The following is a 20,853-nucleotide window of genomic DNA, read 5'->3' as shown; positions in this document are numbered from 1 at the left end:
TAGCACTAGTAAAATATATATTACCATACTATCTTCTAAATATATGTTGCCAAAGTCTATATAAAAACTCAAGACATGATACTAGCTGTTTCGGTCCATCACATTCTAGCTTTACATCAAGTAATAAAACTATATCAAGTTGTGACCTATTACATCATATTACATATCTTTAAATTATATAAGAGGGTAATATAAAAATAAAAATCAGGTTATGACCTCCTCTTACTCGTTATACTCGAACCATTTACAACTATTGACCCGTGACCAATTTAAATCGATCCATTTTACAACCGCAACTCATTTAACCCTACCTGAATTTTTTGTAAATTTATTCAAACATTTTATCTTTGCTAAACTCAAACACAAAAGCCTAATCACAATTTAAAACCAACTTTTTTTGTGATTTTATGCAATTTGTAGCTTGGATTATTTTATATTATTTTCCTCTTTTTGGTACATAAGAAATTTTATTAACCAAAAAATGAAGTAAAGTTTATACAAGCTCAACCATACCTAGTCACGCAACAAAATGCGGTCCTGATGAAATAAAGTAGCCTACCAAAGCTAAACAAAGACAAAAATTTACGAGAAGACAAAAAAACAAAAAATACCAAAGAAACCCAAAAAACTAGCATAGTCAACTCAGGTCAACTTTGGTCAAAACTAGTTTTTACAAACTGAAATTTCCACACTTCTACTATGCTTCAACCATCCTTTGCAGCACTTTTAGTCCTCGACAACAGGTATTTTTGAAGTCATCTCCAAGGAAAAAGTCACCAGATAGCAGCAGTGATCTCAGGTTTCCTTGAGTAGCCAACGACCCTTGAACCAAGGTAGGGGGAGAAATAGAAGTTTCTAGGGCTGCACTTTGAGTGGCCTGAGTGCCATCTGAAAGGACCACAAGCCTTCTAGAAGAAACTGCGATACTACTGCTGGCTAGTTCATCTCTCTTGGGAGCCTCTTGGCCCTCTCATTCCTCAGTGGCGGTGTAAAACTAATCCCAAAGTTTCTGTCATAAATCCAGTTTCCTGTGTTATTTATCATGAGTTACAGACATGTATAAGATTTCTGAATAGAAAAGATAAAATCATATTATGTAACCATAGAAACAAAAACGCAAACCATGACACAAAATAAGTTAAAACAAGTGTATAGAAAAAACAGAAGACAATACTGCATCACATGAGAAAGGTGTTAACCTTTGTTGCCATCTTTCTGACCCGGTGAAATTCATGAAGAAAGCATAAGCAAAAACTTAAGAAGATTGAAAAAGTCGACCAGATAAGTCAATTACTTTAGAGTTTCAGATTCAAGTTGAGCCTCCAGAAATAGTTTCTGTCAGATTTAGTTTTCGTCTGTCCGGTACAGTAAAGTTCATGAAGAAATCATAAGCAAAAACCTATAGTTTAAAATTCAAATTGACTAAATCAATAAATAGCTTCAAATCCTACTTGACCTTCAACTTTAGTTAACTTTTAACAGATTTAATCATCGTTTCCGACAAAGTTGTAATTCATGAATAAAATGATAATTGGAATTCAAGTCGACTAGATCTGCTAATTGCAATAGACACTAGTAGAACCTTCAAAATTGGTGAACTTTGTTGTACTTCTGACAGCATTCTAAATCCAAAATCAAGCTGTAGACACCTACTTTTGTCCCCATTCCCGAAAGGGAAGGTTCGATGATGAGAACATAAATCTCCACTTGGCAACGCATCTCCTATAAAATAACGAATCTCAATCACCCTTTCATTTCAGCCAAAACTGCTATTTATAGAAACCTGCTAAGAATAGTAACTACCGTAAAAGGTAGTTGTTAAAAGTGGCAAAGTCATAAAAGATATAAACCTGTCAGAATTAGGCGTTGCACTCCAACATAAATCCTAAAAGAGATAGAATTTGCATTCCTGGTATAATTCGAAAATAAGAGTTACGTATTAATTAAATTCCTAACGAACCTAGAGTTCGTAACGGGCCCAGACGCATTCCGTCATAAAGTTAATACGCACTAAAATACTCGGATAAATCTCAAAAGCTCCGTGTTCTAAGAGTCCAAATCTGACAAAGAACTCGGCCCAGATCCCATTTTCAACGACTGGATCTGGGCGCCGAAATCTTCGGCGCCCAGCCCTGGGCGCCGAAAATGCCTGGGGTCGTTTTATCTCTGGATTTTTTTTGGATTCATATCTTAAAATCTATCTTTCCACACACCCTTTTCCTATAAATACAACCTAAAACCGACGTGAAAAAAAACACACAATTCCATGACCTGAGTATTGACTCTAGCCTTAAGCCTAAGCCTCACGCTGCGAAATTAATTTGGCGTTTTGTCGCAATCGACCCAAAAGTCGAACAGAACGCATCATGCCCCTTGTAGCTTGATGAATTAAGCCTAAATACTGGAATATTGCTTAGAAACCCGAGATTCGTTAAATAAAAGGAGAAATAGCAAAGCCAAGTGGTTAGTTTTCTGAGAACCACAACGGACCTCTCAAGGGTGCGTTGTAATGTGTCCCTCGTATGATTTAATCGCTTTCATCACCCTTTTATAATATTGTCAAACTATTAATTTGATTGATCTATCACGCCTAATAAGATAATACATTGGACAATTGAATTATCATGCTAGGTACCTTAAATCAATCTAAATAAGATAATCACGATCGATTTAGTATTATGTGTTGCATATTGCTAAAATCAATTCAGAATAGTTTAATAGTTTAACGCATGTCCCTTCAATTATTTATGCTGAGCTAGTAAGGATAACCTGCCTCTGGAGTATTATCGATGAGCACTCCTCTCGGTAGCTACAGTCCCCCGAACTCTCAATCTCTGCCCTGCGGGTGTACGTTGAGCGATCCCCACACCAGGGATCACAAGGGAACCTATGGCCGTCGTGGTCGAACATAATTGCACTCCCTTTATGTCACGATAACCGGGTTTTGTCAGTTTTTCTCATTGTCGTTAAAAACTGAATGGCGACTCCTATATTACTAGTCGATTGGGTGTAAACTCACAGGAAATCCAATGACACTTGATCTGACGACGTCACGCCCACGAGGGACGAGGTCATGCATTAGCCTCGTGCTTTTTCGACCCCCTCACAGTGGCGATTCCACTGGGGATGTTAATGAAATACTCGTGCTCGTAGGTAATCAAAATAGCCGAAGGGTGAAACGATCCTACCCCGCGTTTATTTCCCTATCAAGTTGGGATGACCTGAAAATCAGCATATTAATGTGAACGGACAGAACCGCATAACGAATCTTGGCTCCCTTGGCATGTTTCATCTCGGGAGTTGGGAATAAGGATACCAATCGCCACCCGGGGGGTGCATACGCTTCGAATGTTGTCCACTCGGCACTTTCGCTAGTAGTACACCTATCCCAAACCCAATCGCTCGCCCACTAGGTCCCTCTCATTGGTGCATGCCCCCTTGGCTTACATCATGATTGGCCTCTTGGGACGAATTCGCTCATGAATGAACTACCCCGACCGGAGCATGTATTGGATCGATGATAGAAGAGGTACCAAGCCGACGCAAATATTACCCATAGAAGCCTATCATAAACTACGTGACATATTATTTTGCTTCATGTTGTAATGTTAGTTACGTGTAGCGAATTATGTGATTGTGTGTGACAAATAATACTAGAAAACCAACGACCCTAAAAATTGCCCAAACATTCATAAACACCAATTGGCCGAAGCGTTATACCAAAATACGTGTTCCGCAGCCCCGGGCGATCGCCACAAAAATAAGCGACGCCCAGGACAGCCTGTAACGGATCCCATAACGCTGCACAACGCGTAAAGGACGTTATTAGGCGAGCACGCAAAATTAAGTCGTATATACGAAAAAAGGATACGCGAACAGAATACGAGTACCAGTCAGGGACGCATTTTCAGCGCCCCTGGCTGAGCGCCAATAATTTTCAACGCCCATAGCTGGGCGCTGAAGTTGCTGCCTGGGCTTTTGGTCAGGCACAGCAGCCTCGGTGCCCGCGCATAAAGTATACGTAGCAATAAAAAAAAATTCGTAACAAATTTGCTACGAGGACGTATGAAAAAAGGCACTCGATTCTAAGAACGACTTATAAAATAGACAACTCCTTGTGTCGTCATTAGGCCCCCTATGACGACAATGTTCGGCACCAAAACCGAGCATGATAATTAAATGACCTTGAATGTCACATGGGCAAAGTATTCAAAAAATGATGTTCAAATAAAGTTTTCGAGGAAAGATAATGTTCAAATAAAAAAATAAAAAAATCCGAGTCTAGACTAGGCTATGCCAAAGTACAATCTAAATCCTAAGTCTTAGGTGTCTTATACATAGAATCGGTCCTAATGCTTGGTGTCGTTATGCAAGTTAAAAGGTTAAACCATATTGAGTCTCCCTTCCTAATATTTAAATCAATAAGCACCCATATGTAATTGTCATCCCATGCTAAGAATCTACGGCCTCAATACTCTCTTTCACCAATAAAAAGAGTATATTATGTAATTCAAGTATTTGCAAAATGGAAACAGTCACATTCTGAAAATCATTCCTCCATAGTCGCACAACCCCCAAAGTGAACCTAAGGTGTCAATACCATTGGCAAAAAAAATTAATGGCCTCAAGGCTTATGATCACATTGGTTCACGACTATCATAGTCCTCTCGAGCCACTCGCTCCTTGAAATACTCCTAAGTAAAGACTAAAAGATTTCCATGAATGCAACATGACGAACCATGAAAATACCCAAATCGGCATGCCATAAGGCTACCATTGGGGTAAAGCAATACACACTAAGAGGGAAGCCGCACTAATGATTCTAGTCTTGCAAAAATGAAAATTCGATCTCCCCAACTAACTACCTTGCCAACATTAAGTAAAATGGCGCAGGACAAATGAACACCCAAGGGTTAAAATAGAAAGTGTCAACCAACGAAATTTATGGTCCAATTAGCCTAAGTCTGAAAGTCCCTTGGTCAAGTATTATAGGCTTACGCCACGTCATTATTTTGAGTCTAGGCCACCTCCTTGTATTCATACACGGGTTATAATTAGAAAAATTAATGAAAGTTCGAGTCCAAATCACAACTTCCAATTAAATCCCGGAAACTGGAATCTGAAAAGAAGCAAAAATATTTTTTTTCGATGTAATTCTTTCGTTAAATTTCAATAAAGTAAAAACAGCATTCTGAATCTATGCTATTTGCACATTTTAAGAAACGACTAAATACGCTTGCAAAGTAAGACAATTTAAAGGTCCACCCTAGGTCTACTAAAATTAAAGGTCCACTATAGGCCTACCAAACGAGGCTCACTCAGTCTCGCCTCGTGACTCAAAGACCACAACCATCTACCTTTTAGCCCAAATAAAAAGGGGGGGAAATCCCAAGCAAAAAAGAAAAAAGAGAAAGAGAAAAGGGAGAGCGAAAAGAGCGAGCCATGAAATACTTAGCCCGTACCTCCCAAAGTGCGAAATTTACCCAAGTAAACGAAGGAAAAGAATTGAGTCAACCAATCCAAATCATACCACAAAAACTACATAAAGTTCTACGATCTCCTACCCTTTCCAATCCTCATGCTTGACTAATACCTATACAAAAGAAACTTTCCAAAGCGCCTTTAAAGTTCGTCTAAAATAAAAAGAAGCATTTAGCGCACAAAAAAGATTCGCAAATATTTGGCACAAAACGAAAAGGAGCAGCGCAAAAAGGCAGCCCAGAACACATTTTCAACGCCCAGGCCTGGGCGCCAAAAATAATAACGCCCAGCCCTGGGCGCCGTTCTTGCTTATCACTTTTCGACTCCCAATTCCTAAAAGTGTTCGTATATACATGCGGAAGAATAACGAACACTTGGGGGTACAAGATCATATAAAATACGCAAAATTTGCGCGCTCCAAAATTTTTATACACTTATTTCACCCTATTTCAAACATTACGATTCCACTCGAACGTACTTGTTTAAAATCGGCATTCTAAGAAACTATTTTCTGGCTAAGAACTATGCAAGACCTGATTCCAAATTAAATCTATTTAAGGCGGATATGTAGGCAATCCATGATTCGGTCCAACCAATTTGCAAAAATGTTAAAGCCTATAGAATAACAAGAATAAAAAATAGAGTCCTTTATTAAAATTTAATTACTTACAATCCAAATCGAAAGAAAAATTTAAGTCAAAGGAATAATCCAAGTCATCAAGATGCCAAAATGAGCACACATCGAAAAATAATAAGGGCACGTACCCTTGCCAGAAGGAGCACTCACACTCCTAGGCACTTAGCCAATACTCAAAAGATCGCTTTGCCTCAATTGAATGGGGGCTAGCGCGAGCGTCCATGACCCCTAAAGTACTCGACTTGACCCTCCCTAAAGAAAAGTAACTCACTTAAGACCTTCTTTAACCACTAGACACAGTCATATTCGCCAACAAGTAGTAAAGGCAGTAAGCTTGCAATAAAGAGGATTGTTCTACGGCATCGCCCCATCGTTCCTTCGAACTCGGGGCACCCGTTTATGGTAATTCAAATGCTTGCGAATCCCCTTTGAAAAAACCAGACATTGTCAATAGGACTTGGCACTTAACCAAGGCTCACCCTACTCAGACATATGACATGGGCATCTAAAATCGAAATCTGAAAGCATCATTAATGAGAAGACATAATAGCAACTGGGGGCTAAAAATTGAAATGAAAGAACTAGGGAAAGAACTAAGTATACCTTGACCTTTTGTGCAGACATACACCAAGTAAATCTAAGTCAATTTGAAAACGGTTTATATTCCCGCAAATCTGGAAAAGATGGCCCTAAAAGCCTAAAGCATGTGCCACACGGGCACAAGTAATATCTTAACGCCTGCACCCTGGCTTCCAGCAAATCCTTAGACAGCATTCCGAAAATCGTAACAATATTTTGATTAACTCATTATATCCTGTACGAACCCTTCTATAAGTCGACTTACTTAGGACACCTCGGATTGTACACAGTAGGACTCGGATTTCAAATAATTTTCAAAGACTTCTTCGAACATAATAAAGTGTCGTTGGTTTAAGCTAAGTATGCGTTTATCTTGATGTTGCAAGTGAGTCAAAAAGATTTCTAAATATGATTATGGGTAAAGAAAGGCACCTAGCTTTTGGTCAAGGCACACTTCAACATGTGACTACCTTGACCATGGCAATGTCGCACAATACGACATTTACAAGAGAAGTAGCAAATCACTACTCGAACGTACCTCGCACTAAACGAGTCTGGTTCAAACTATTCATGATCCATGTCACCATAAATGCATAAAAACGTATGCCAAGCATTATAGCACCAAGTCAATCCCGTATCTACAATTGGGGGCTTGAGAAAAACACTCTAAAAATGCTCGAAATGACGATTTTATCGCAAATTCTCGACGCTAATGCTATACACACGTCATAGGGGCACAATCCTAAGGTATGATCGTGTAAAACGAACCTTAGAATGGCTACAACCCCTCTCAAATTCTAAGCGCTACTTAGAATATATAAAGTCACCCCACTAACAACGGTAGCTGAAAATCGCGAGTCACCAAAACTCCGATCAAACTACTGCACATAACGCTCGCCCTACAAGCGCCCGTTACAAAGTCTACGTCGTTCCAAAGCAAAAATAAAAGAAAAATCAAGGATAAAAAAAAGAGAAAGAGACATCTATGAATCCTCGCATCGAACGAAGTAATAAGCCGTGCACACCCACGCAGAAGGTGCTACACTTGTTCGAGCACCTGAACAAGGCGTGATGAAGTACTCCAATGTAAAAAATAATAATGATATCCCAACACCTGGAGGAATGTTCTAAGACACGCTGTTAGGCCACACAAGCCTACGTCGCACCATAAGTTCAACCATCCCACGGTACAAGTCTAAAAGAAAGAGAGTAAGGCATATTGCACTAATGCGGGCACGACCAAGAGTATAAGGCAAAGACTACTTATCGCCCAAATTCAAAATGCAAGCCACACGACTTCTACATTAAGGATTAAAGGTAGCAAAATATTACCTACCACGCAAGGGATATCTCGCACCTACACGAGCGGGACCCCAAGGCATCTTTCCCGAAAGAACCTACAAAAATCGTACGCCAAAAGGAAGCATCCCAACATGCATACTTGGGGGCTCCAAGCTACGAAATGACCATAGCAAAATAAAAAAATATATACGCGATCAAAGTCTTACGCCTCAAGGTATGTTCCTCGGGCCATATAGACTCTCCCAACTATTGCAATAACTGTACGCCTTAAGAGCGACAAATCCTTTAAATAATCGCCCCAAAGAGACAAACACCATAGTCCACCAATCGGCTACGGCTTCTCGAGAAATCGTCACGATCACTCAACTCATTGTGATCTCTAATAAAATTCTACTTTCCAAAAATAAAAAAATAAAAGAGAAGAGAATACGTAGAATTTCCAACGGACAAGAGGCCAACTGTGTCATCAAAAGACCAGCCCAAACAATATTTTCAACGCCCCACTTAGGCGTGAATTATTTCTAATGCCCAGGCCTGGGCGCCGAAAATGAGCCCAGGCCCAAAAGAAGCCCTGACTTCTATAGGGTCCTGCCGTATCCATTCGACTCGAAAATTACCGATTTCTTTACTAAAAGTCGCACCTCACGGCTTTTTTAAGAGTAGCACACCACTACAAAGATCGCTCGCACTTACGAGCACGATCCCAAACACGATCCCAAACACGATCAAGGACATTACAAAATGCGTATCCCCAAGGAACCTCTTTGACAAGAAATGACCGTCAAGCACGAGTGCTTGGGGGCTCGAAAGAAAATATATATTTCAAAAAAGAGTATGCAAAGTTAAAGCAATATTCCCAGACTACGCTGTACGAAGTCCCGTGTTTGGATAATCTCAAAAGATAAAATCGGATTACGACCTCAAGACAAAGGTCACCGTTGATACTTATACATAGTCCCCTAATCAAGGACCCAGGTAGTGGCAAAATTGAGCCGTAAAGACTAGCTCAAAACCATGAAAGATGATGACCACGAGACAATGGTCCGTCTAAAGCACGTTGTCAACCCACATTCAGGTAGCAACTAAATCCAAGCATCCCTCGAAAGAATTCGCTCTTACAAGAATGAATAAAAAGAAATTCTCAAAAGAAATCACAAAAACAAATGAAATAGGGACTTGCCCACCTCAATCGGGCAAGATCGCGGCATGTACCACGCGAGTCCCAAATCGAAAAGACGAATTCAGGTTCGCTCACCTCCAGCGGGCGGGGCGTCCACCCTTAGCGGACAGGGCTCGCCCACCTTCAGCAGGCGGGGTCTGCGTCACTAACCGCGCAGGTCCTCAGTTTTCGAAAATGAAAAGAAAATAAATTCTTCAAAAACAAAAACAGGCTCGCCATCTTCAGCCGGCGGGGTCTGCGTCACTAACCGCGCAGGTCCTCAGTTTTCGAAAATGAAAAGAAAATAAATTCTTCAAAAACGAAAAAACAGGCTCGCCATCTTCAGCCAGCGGGGTCTACGTCACAAACCGCGTAGGTCCTTATTTTCAAAACATCAAAACAGATTTGTCCACTTCTATCGGACGGGGCGTCCACCCTCAGCGGACAGGCTCGCCCACCTTCAGCGGGGGGGGTCTGCGCCACTAACCGCGCAGGCCCTTAGTCGCTGCAGCGTTAAATTTTCCCGGTTTATCCTTTTCCAAAAATCAAAGGATGGTTTCCCTTTTCCAAAAATCAAAGGATGGTTTCCCTTTTCCAAAAATCAAAGGATGGTTTCCCTTTTCCAAAAATCAAAGGATGGTTTCCCTTTTCCAAAAATAAAAGGATTGGTTTTCCGATTTTCCAAAAAAGAGCGATGTGCTGGATTTTCCTTCGTTTTACGTCCTATAAAAACAAGGGGGTTTTCTCGGTTAGCTAACCCTGAAAATGAGAATCTTTAAAACGTTTTACCTCGTGATTAGGCTTGGGCAGGCCTAGTTACACTTTATAGCTTCGATTTTGAAAACATCTTTAGATACTTCCAATGACAAAGTGAGGGAGTTTCTCTACTATCAGTTAACATATTCCAATGATGAGTGAGGAATGTGTTAACACTTCAAGTGATGACCCTTAAGTCAAATATTATCACTCGGGGGCTCGTGAGACCCTCGCAAAACAGGTCACATACGCCATGGCTCGTATGACGCACTCCGTCTAGTACTTTGACCATCGTCTCATCTCGAGACTCAGTCAAAATGGGGGCTAACTGTAGACACCTACTTTTGTCCCCATTCCCGAAAGGGAAGGTTCGATGATGAGAACATAAATCTCCACTTGACAACGCATCTCCTATAAAATAACGAATCTCAAACACCCTTTCATTTCAGCCAAAACTGCTATTTATAGAAACCTGCTAAGAATAGTAACTACTGTAAAAGGTAGTTGTTAAAAGTGGCAAAGTCGTAAAAGATAGAAACCTGTCAGAATTAGGTGTTGCACTCCAAAATAAATCCTAAAAGAGATAGAATTTGCATTCCTGGTATAATTCGAAAATAAGAGTTATGTATTAATTAAATTCCTAACGAACCTAGAGTTCGTAACAGGCCTAGACGCATTCCGTCATAAAGTTAATACGCACTAAAAGACTGAAATCTCAAAATCTCCGTGTTCTAAGAGTCCAAATCTGACAAAGAACTCGGCCCAGATCCCATTTTCAACGCCCGGGTCTGGGCGCCGAAATTTTTGGCGCCCAGCCCTGGGCGCTGAAACTGCCTGGGGCCGTTTTACCTCCGGATTCTTTTTGGATTCGTATCTTAAAATCTATCTTTCCACACACCCTTTTCCTATAAATACAACCTAAAATCGACGTGAAAAAAAACACACAATTCCATGACCTGAGTATTGACTCTAGCCTTAAGCCTAAACCTCGCGCTGCAAAATTGATCCGGCGTTCTGTCGCAATCGACCCCAAAAGTCGAACAGAACGCATCCTACCCCTTGTAGCTTGATGAATTAAGCCTAAATACTGGAACATTGCTTAGAAACCCGAGATTCGTTTAATAAAAGGAGAAATAGCAAAGCCAAGTGGTTAGTTTTCTGAGAACCACAATGCACCTCTCAAGGGTGCGTTGTAATGTGTCCCTCGTATGATTTAATCGCTTTCATCACCCTTTTATAAAATTGTCAAACTATTAATTTGATTGATCTATCACGCCTAATAAGATAATACCTTGGACAATAGATTATCATGCTAGGTACCTTAAATCAATCTAAATAAGATAATCACGGTCGATTTAGTATTATGTGTTGCATATTGCTAAAATCAATTCAGAATAGTTTAATAGTTTAACACATGTCCCTTCAATTATTTATGCTAAGCTAGTAAGGATAACCTGCCTCTGGAGTATTATCGATGAGCACTCCTCTCGGTAGCTACAGTCCCCCGAACTCTCAATCTCTGCCCTCCGAGTGTCCGTTGAGCGATCCCCACACCACGGATCACAAGGGAACCTATGTCCGTCGTGGTTGAACATAATTGCACTCCCTTTTTGTCACGATAACCGGGTTTTGTCAGTTTTTCTCATTGTCGTTAAAAATTGAATGGCGACTCCTATATTACTAGTCGATTGGTGTAAACTCACAAGAAATCTAATTACACTTGATCTGACGACGTCACGCCCACGAGGGACGAGGTCATGCATTAGCCTCGTGCTTTTTCGACCCCCTCACACAAGCAAAAACCTAGAAAGTTTGAAATTCATATCGGTCAGATCAAAAAATTGCTTCAGATTCTAACTGAGATTTGAAGAGGTTGTCATAAGAGTAGTGAGAGGAGGAGAGAGACTAAAAGTACAGGGAAAGGTGATATTGGTTTTTATGTTTAATGTATTTTGCTAACGAATTAACAATCAGTAAAATCAAATGCGAATTCCACACAAACTAATTACGTAATTAGGAGTTGGGGGATGGTTAGTGTGCAGCTTATTCAGTGTGTGGGTGTGTTTTGTGTTGGTGTGCAGGCTGTTCTATTGGTGTGCAGTCCGTTCTGTGGTGTGCCGCCTGTATAGTTCGGAGTGTAGGCTGTGTTGCTGGTGTCCAGGTGCAGGTTACTCAGTCTATTTGGGACTATAATCTGGATCAAGTCCATAAATCTGCCAGAGAACAGATAGCAAGTACTCAAGTACATGATTCACAGATGACTTATATAGACCACAGGCTAACTTGAAATTCATATGAGGTAGGTTTTTCCAGAGAGTTACTTTTAATATAATAGTCTCTCTGCAGGGAACTCTTGGTGACTAAAAACCGGTAATTAGGGACTCTAAATAGTGTTCTTACCTCGAGTCCTTCCTAATCTGATAGAGTGTCACATTTTTGCGATAGCCAGCAGCATGTGTTCAGCCTAGTTGTGGCTTCTTTATTTTATTTAACGGAGAGTAGGTCTACTAAGTGATGGTTTTCTTTGTTATTTTTGTTTCATGTTAATTTAATCACAACTTGACAGTTAACATATCCCCCAGCCAATTTCTAAATAATATAACTGGATCTTGGTAAAAGACGTACGTGTTTATCTTATTATCTACAATGATGCAATATAACTAAGTGATATTCTCTACATCGCATTAGGTATGTATTACGTTAACCATTTCAGTTGCCCTTGAACAAATTCTACCATGGATATTTTATCATCAGGTTATCATCAGTTACCCAGATATGGTAAAACACATCAGTTTGTTTCAATTTTTTACAAAAGAAAAAACCAGATACAGAAAACATCAATGATCAAACTACCTGTTTGGCACCAAATTGTTGGAAGTTTCATATGTGACGCTTGCTTCTCCAACCATATTTCCTATAGTGTGTTCTTTTGAATGACAGACTACTTCAGTCCCAATGGAAACCCTTTCCTGTTTCATAAAACAAACAACGTTAGAACTTAGAAGTTACTTCAAAGTTGAGTGCCGATTAAAAAGATGCAATTCAAAAACAAAGAGAAAGCAACCTGATTACTGATGTTGAAGTTCGTTTTTTCAAGGTAATTTACATCCAAGCATGTGGTTGACTAATAGAAGAACAACTTAATTCTTCCCTGAAATGAGGAATTCTGCACTAACTCGAGATCAACATCCGAGGAAGGAAGTAATTTACTTCTTCATACCCAACCAATTCTCTGGATATTAAAACTCACCTAACATGTGTTTATCTCTATTATATAAGCCAACTCCTGAGGGCATTTTAGTAAAATAATTTTTCATGTCCCCCAACAAAATTACCAAAATACCCTTGAATTCATTGATTAACGCTGCTCGCTGAGCCCCCCTATCTCTTGCACTCTTTTCTCTCTCCTCGCATTTCAGAGGCGATTTGTATCCTCTCTCTCCTCTCTCACGTTTCTCTCTCCTCGCGTCCCCATTGTCGTCGTTTCTAGGGTTACATTTCGTCGCCGAATCTCGTCCCAAATCAGCGTTCAGGTATTTTTTTTGCGTTTTTTCTTCTCTCTCTGTCTTTAGCTGAATTAGTTTTCAAGGTTTTGTATTTTCCGATAATCGAAACCCACCCTTCACCAAAGTCGTCCGATAATTGGGTATTTTTGTTGGTTCTTTTTGGTAATTTGTTTGATTTTGATTGAGTTTGTATTGTATTGAATGGAGAAATTTCAGTAATTTGGGTTGGTTTGGATCATGATATATGGTCGGATTAGTGGTGCCGAAGCCGTCGCTTTTTTTCAAGGGATCTGGCTTGAATAAACAAGTTCTTGCCCAGGTTTTGCTCCTTTTCACTACTACCTTTTTCAGGTTTAATATTGTATGTTTGATAAGATGTAATTTCCAGGGCATTTTTGTGAATTGGGATTATTTGTTCATAATGTGATGCTGAATTTTTGTTGTTTTACTAAGGATTCCAAGTTATTATTCAAAACTGGGATCTTAGTTGTTTTTAGAATTTGATTAAAGTGTGTCAGATTGTGATTGTGATATGATTATCAGGTAATTATTACATTCTTTTTTTGTTAATCTGATTTTGTAATTTTCATATAATACATCAATTGATTGATTTGAATCGATTTTGGATTACATTACATTAATTAGCTAGACATAAATTCAATCTCAATTTATTAACTTAAATTTGACTTGGAGTTAACCTTTCTGTCTATTTCCTCCAACTTTGATGTTATCTGACGTTACACAAAACACACAAAACAGAGAATGTTATCTTCGAATACAGATCAGTGAGGCCAATAAAACAAAAGAAAAGAAATTTCTTCGAATAGTTCAGTTTTTTTCAGATTAGTTCAATTGTTCAGTTTAGTTTGTTCAGATTAGTTCATTTGTCCAATTGTCAAGTTTGGAAACATTCCCAAGGGTACTTGAATGTATATACCATATTTGGATCTTTCCCAACTGTACTTGACTCAAAGCGTGCGAATACAAATAAATTTCTTCGAATACTTTCGATGATATCTAATTTTGTTAGATGAAATTTTGTGAATAGTTTTAATAATACAATTTTAATTTTTACATGTATATTCCCGCATGCATCGCGTGAATTGGTTTTGAATGATTTTTGAATTGTTCCGATGTAAATTCATATTATTCTTTTCGACAAGATTCTCATACGATTGATTAGGTTTATGTTTAGAGTTGTTGGCTCAGGGACGGTCCTGATGGATGGATGGAGTTGTTTGAAATGGATGTTATGTCTGGATGGAGTGTTGTTTGAAATGAATGTTCTGTCTGCATTGTTAGTTGATCTTTTTAGCCTTTTACGTTGAATTTGAATCTGGGCATGTTTGTTTTTTTGTTTTTGATCAGTAATTATAATCTGGTGTCAAGTTTATTACAATGCGTTCGTTTGAATTTTAGTAGAAATCTTTGCATTTCATTCTATTGATTTGATTTGACCCTAATTTCTGACGATTTAATTTGACCAGAATACCCTGTTCGACCTGATCTTGGCTGCTTATTATCTGGACATCAAGAGTCTGCTGGACTTAACTTGCCAAATCGTGGCCGATATGATCAAAGGAAAAACCCCGGAGGAGATCAGGAAGATCTTCCATATCAAGAACGACTTCACCGAGGAAGAGGAGGCTGAGATTAGGAAGGAGAACCAGTGGGCCTTTGAATGATCCAACTTCATTGCAGCAGCCATTCACTACTAAGCTGATATTAAGCCTTTCCGACCTCCTCCCTCCACTTGAGCCCGCAGCATCATACACCGCGAAACCAATGACTTTGGTGACAAATGTATACCCAGGTAACTTATTGTACAGAACACCTGTGTGAGGCTCTTTGGGTAATGATTTTGAGGAGTAATTATCTAAATTAGTTGAATTATTGTCAGTAATGTGTGTATGATGCAGGGTAGTTTCTTAGTACAGAACACATGTGAGGCTCTTTGCACTTTTAACTTATTCTTCTAATTCCAATAAACTACACCAATTTCTAAATTATTTCTCTTTTTATGAGATCAAAACCCTTGAATTCTTTTTTGACTATAAATGGATACAGAAATCTTGGTGGTTTAATGTGGAGATTTTTTACTATAAACATATACTTATTACACAAGGCAAAAGACTCTCCCGGTATTATTATGACGTTCTAATTCTGTGAATTGATGTGGTTACTGGTTATTTAATCCTACCAAATTTGTTAGATTTTACTGCTGTTTGAAATTGACAGCAACTTATATGATTGACTAAAGTTTAGTTTTCTCATAGAACTATTTAACTGTAACATGATCCAAAACCTACTCCAATAGTAGAAAACTCATAGTTCCCTTGCATACTGTGAAATGTGTAGGTACTGACGTACTGGTGTAGTGCCCCATCCCTTATTTGTTGCTTTTGTTCTAGCAACGAGTGGTTATCTTCTGTCTTCCGTAGTCCGTTAGGTTCAGTTAGGTCGGGTCAATGCTATGGAGCAACCTGGTGTCTCTTTTCTACTAAAAAGTTGTGGTTATACATTGTGGATTGATTGGTTATACTTAAAAAATGCTAGATATTTTTGGTAAAATCTAAATGCCTTTGACTGCTCATAATTGTGCTTTGACCATATAGTTGATAACTCGGTTGATTCAGGAATAGGCGGAGTATTATTAACCTTGACTTCAAAATTGGTAACGGTGTTTCGGTGCCTCTCCCCTTGGCAAGGTTTTCTGTGATGTTTCTGAGGAAAAATCAATTGCGACTGTTATTGATGCTTTTAATCAGGGTATCAACTTATTTGACACTTCTCCGTAAGTTCATCATCTTCCTCAAATTTGATGACCCATTTCTGTATTTCTCCCTAATTTTATTAGTAATTAGATGTGTATTTTCTGGAATTTCTGGATTTGTAATATGTTATTTTAATTGTTGCTGTACGAAAATTGAATTCTTTGTGACCCATTTTGGGGTTAGATCAGTATTTTGTCACACCGAAATCTATTAGAGTGAGTTGTCCCGGGTTGGAGACTAATAGAGTGATCGCAAAATTCCTCCTCCTATAGCCAATTGGTTATGGGATGAACAGGGCTACAGGTGTTCTGACTTGGATTCTGGTCAAGCCTATTTTATAAAGTTAACATTGTATACTGTAAAGATGCCGCCTTTTTCATTTGATTGGATCAATTGATTATTTAGATGATGAATCTATTTTGTGGATTTTGTTTAGGTACTATGGTGCAAAAATGTCGGTGAAAGCGCTTGGGAAATGTTTGAAAGAACTTGGTGCTCCTAGAGGAAGCTTCTCATTACAAAAGCAGTGATGGGAAGACAACTCTACTTCACTTTGTGGTTCATGAGGTTATCAGGAAGGGGGGACGGTGTGTTATGAACCGGAACAACATCTTAGCCAGAACTAACCGTCACAAAAACTCAACCTCAAACCAAAATCAAACCCAGAGGAATCCAAGACAAAAGAGGAACAAGAAAAAGAGTCCTTACAGCTAGGGTTACCTGTTGTAGAGGGGTTAAGCTCTGAGTTCTCAAATGTTAAAAAAGAAGCCACCCTGATTTCATTTTAGACCATTACTTTGAGCTAGACTTAAATAATTAGTTTGTATTCCTCAGCTTCTGTTTTAAAACACAGTTCTTATCAGTAGACTGAGTTTTCATTTTACTTTATAAGATCAAAAGAAAGGTCCTTAGATCGCAAAATATTTTTTGGTATATTATATACTTATATAGCACAATTTTTAGTTTTTTTAATACCACGCACGCATCGCGTGCATATAAGACTAGTGAGTTTAATAATGAAGCCCACAAATCAAAAACAATTTATTGTCAGCAACTTCAGTGCAATAAACTAAAAGAAAGATTATAGAGCTGGTAGTATGTGAATAGTTTGATAATTTCTTCTTGCTCAATTGTTAAAATGAAAGAGTCTTACCTTGCTGCAATACATGTTCTGAAAATAATTTTATTTTTGACATCCAAAGGCTCAAATCAGATATAATTTTACATAAACAACATAACTGTCAGGCAATGTATAAAAAGGCTCAAGGGTCACCGAGGCAATTTAACCTCTACATGACAATACTTGATAATATGTAGAATTTTACTTATGTCAGTGATTAGATTGAGCTATACTTGATAATATGCAGGATGCTATACCACGCATGGATCCATGATCTTTATACCATCAATATTTTCATTTTTAAAGTCTAGTCTAAATGAATTCACCTGCCATAAATTTTCAGATGAGATAATGATATACACAAGCTAAACAAATACGACAAATAGCAGAAATTCAACTATGGTTAACTCTGATCATATAGTTTGAAATTCAAATTGAATAAATCAGTAAATAGCTTCAAAACCTAGTTGAACCTTCAACTGTAAAGAAGGTATAACGGATTTCATCGTCATTTCCAACACAGTTGTAATTCATGAATAAATGATAAGCAAAACCCTAAATAACTGAATTTCAAAGTCGAGTAGTTCTGTTAATTGCAATAGATACCAGTAGAACCTTCAGAATTGGTGAACTTTGCTGTATTTCTGACAGCATTCTAATTCTAAATTTAAGCAAAAACCTAAAGTTTGAAATTCAAGTCGGTTAGATCAATAAATTGCTTCAGATTCTAACTAAACCTTCAAAATTAACAAAAACTAGAAACAATTGAAACATGAACCTTTGCATTCTCAGAAGGAAAAAAATCAACAACTTCAATTTGCTCAAAGAGCGATAATACAATATATCTTATTCAATCAATAACAAAATTCAAACTTTAGAAGTTGGAAATCGACTCACCTGCTCCAGGGCCCGATAAAAACTCAGCATATATAAAAACTCATTATAATTTTTACAAACACGAAATTAAAACCAGAAATCATGACAATGAAGCAGAAAACATATTTCCTCGCAAATAAGAATCAAATTCAAACACAGAAGACTAATCAAACTATAATCAGCGTATTTAAACCCTAGAAATTCATGGTCCGAAACGAACTTGAGAAAAGCAGAAAATTAAATAAAGTATTCAATGATAAAAGAAGAAATACCTCATCAGAGACTTGCCGCTAATCAAATCACCGATTGATCTTCTTCAAAAGGGCAGGGCAGTTCACAAGAGAGTAGGAATTGAGGGAGAGGCGCGGTGACCTGAAATTTCTGGCGCTCAATAGTGTTTTAACTCCCACTTTGGTGAAACTTTGGGGAAATATCTTGGATTAAGGGTTTAGGAAGGAGTAGAGGAAGAGCGCTGTGAGGGGGTCGAAAAAGCACAAGGCTAATGCGTGACCTCGTCCCTCGTGGGTGTGACGATTCTTTTTATTAAATCAAGTGTAATTGGATTTCCTGTGAGTTTACACCCAATTGACTAGTAATATAGGAGTCGCCATTCAGTTTTTAACGACAATGAGAAAAACTGACAAAACCCGGTTATCGTGACACAAAGGGAGTGCAATTATGTTTGACCACGACGGCCGTAGGTTCCCTTGTGATCCCTGGTGTGGGGATCTCTCAACATACACCCGCAAGGTAGAGATTGAGGGTTCGGGGGACTGTAACTACCGAGAGGAGTACTCGCTCGTCGATAACTCCAGAGGCAGGATATCCTTACTAGCTCAGCATAAATAATTGAAGGGACATGCGTTAACTATTAAACTAATCTGAGTTGATTTTAGCAATATGCAACATATAATACTAGATCGATCGCGATTATCTGATTTAAATAGCATTAAGGGACCTAGCATGATAATCCAATTTCCCAAAAATATTATATTTGTTAGGCGTGGTAGAACAATTAGATTTAGTTAGTTTAACAGTTCATAAAAAGGGCAAGGAAAGCAATTAAATCATAGAAAAGGGACACATTACGACGCACCCTTGAGAGGTGCGTCACGGTTCTCAGAAAACTAACCACTTTGACTTTGCTATTTCTCCTTTTTATTTAACGAATATCAAATTATGGGACGGGATACGTTCTGTTCGATTTATGGATCGATTGCGACAGAATGCGTGAACAATTTCGCAGCGTGAGGCTTAGGCTAGGGGTTGGAGTCAATACTCAGAATCTGAATTGTATGTTGTTTTTTCACGTCGAACTTAAGGCCCTATTTATAGAAAAGAGTTCGTGGAAAGATAGAATTGTAGAACTCTAATCCACGAGGAATTAGGAAAAAAGCACGTCCCAGGTATTTTCAGCGCCCAGGGCTCGGCGCCGAAGATTTCGGCGCCCAGAGCCAGGCGTTGAAAATAGGATCTGGGCAATTCCAGCGCCCGGGGCTGGGCGTTGAAATTGATGTTTTGGCCGTTTCTTTGTCAGATTCGGACTCTTAGAATCTGAAGCGTATGAGACTTAATCGAGTCTTTTAGTGCGTATTAATTTTATGACGGAATGCGTCTGGGCCCGTTACGAACTCTAGGCTCGTTAGGATTTTGATTAATACGTAACTCTTATTTTTGAATCGTATTAGGAATAGGATTCTCTCGCAATTTCTATCTCATTTAGGATTTATGTTGGAGTGCAACACCTAATTCTGACAGGTTTATATCTTTTATGACTTGCCACTTTTAACAACTACCCATTACGGCAGTTACTATTTTTAGCAGGTTTCCATAAATAGCAGGTTTCGGGTGAAATGAAAAGGGGAATTGAGATTCGTTATTTTATAGGAGATGCGTTGTCAAGTGGAGATTTACGTTCTCATCATCGAACCTTCCCTTTCGGGAATGGGGACAAAAGTAGGTGTCTACAGTTAGCCCCCACTTTGACTGAGTCTTGGAGTAAGACGATGGTCAAAGTATTACACGGAATGCATCACACAAGTCATGGTGACCTGCTTTTGCGAGGGTCTCACGAGCCCCCGAGTGATAACATTTGACTTAAGGGTCATCACTTGAAGTGTCGACATATCCCTCACGTGTCATTGGGATTTGTCAACGGATAGTATAGAAACTCCCTCACTTTGTCATTGGAAGTATCTAAAGAAGCGTAGAAACTCCCTCGCTTTGTCATTGGGAGTAGGTACAGATGTTTTTGAAATCAAAGTTATAAAGTGTAATTGGGCCTGGCCAAGCCCAATCACGAGGTAAAAATGTTTTTAAAGATTCTCATTTTCAGGGTTAGCTAAACGAGAAAACCCCCTTGTTTTTATGGGACGTAAAAAGAAGGAAAATCCAGCACATCGTTCTTTTTTTTGGAAAAACGGAAAACCAATCTTTTTCATTTTGGAAAAAAGGGAAACTACTCACATCGCTTTTTTGGAAAAAACAGAAAACCAAAAGCTACTCACATCGTTCTTTTTTCGGAAAAACGAAAAACCAAAAAGCTACTCACATCGTTTTTGGGAAAAACGGAAAACCAAAAAAAGTTATCGCTGCAGCGACTAAGGACCTGCGCGGTTAGTGACGCAGACCCCGGCGGCTAAAGATGGCGAGCCTGTCCGCTA

The 20,853-nt window shown here is 38.8% G+C and overlaps 1 long non-coding RNA gene across 2 annotated transcripts; it reads right to left on the bottom strand.

The window, feature by feature from the left end:
• Positions 1-546: 546 nt before the first annotated feature.
• LOC110800074 (uncharacterized) lies at positions 547-13,131 on the bottom strand. Of its 2 annotated transcripts, none has more exons than XR_002536537.2 (3): positions 12,979-13,131; positions 12,768-12,883; positions 547-1,028 (listed from the first exon to the last, which is right to left on the bottom strand). It is a non-coding gene; the product is annotated as an uncharacterized lncRNA (long non-coding RNA). The 2 variants fall into 2 exon arrangements; XR_002536538.2 differs by having other exon boundaries at positions 547-1,009.
• Positions 13,132-20,853: the final 7,722 nt, after the last annotated feature.

The sequence above is a fragment of the Spinacia oleracea genome, chromosome 4 (genome assembly GCF_020520425.1).
Source record: "Spinacia oleracea cultivar Varoflay chromosome 4, BTI_SOV_V1, whole genome shotgun sequence".
Classification (NCBI taxonomy): Eukaryota; Viridiplantae; Streptophyta; class Magnoliopsida; order Caryophyllales; family Amaranthaceae; genus Spinacia; species Spinacia oleracea.
This window is presented reverse-complemented; position numbering and strand designations above follow the sequence as displayed.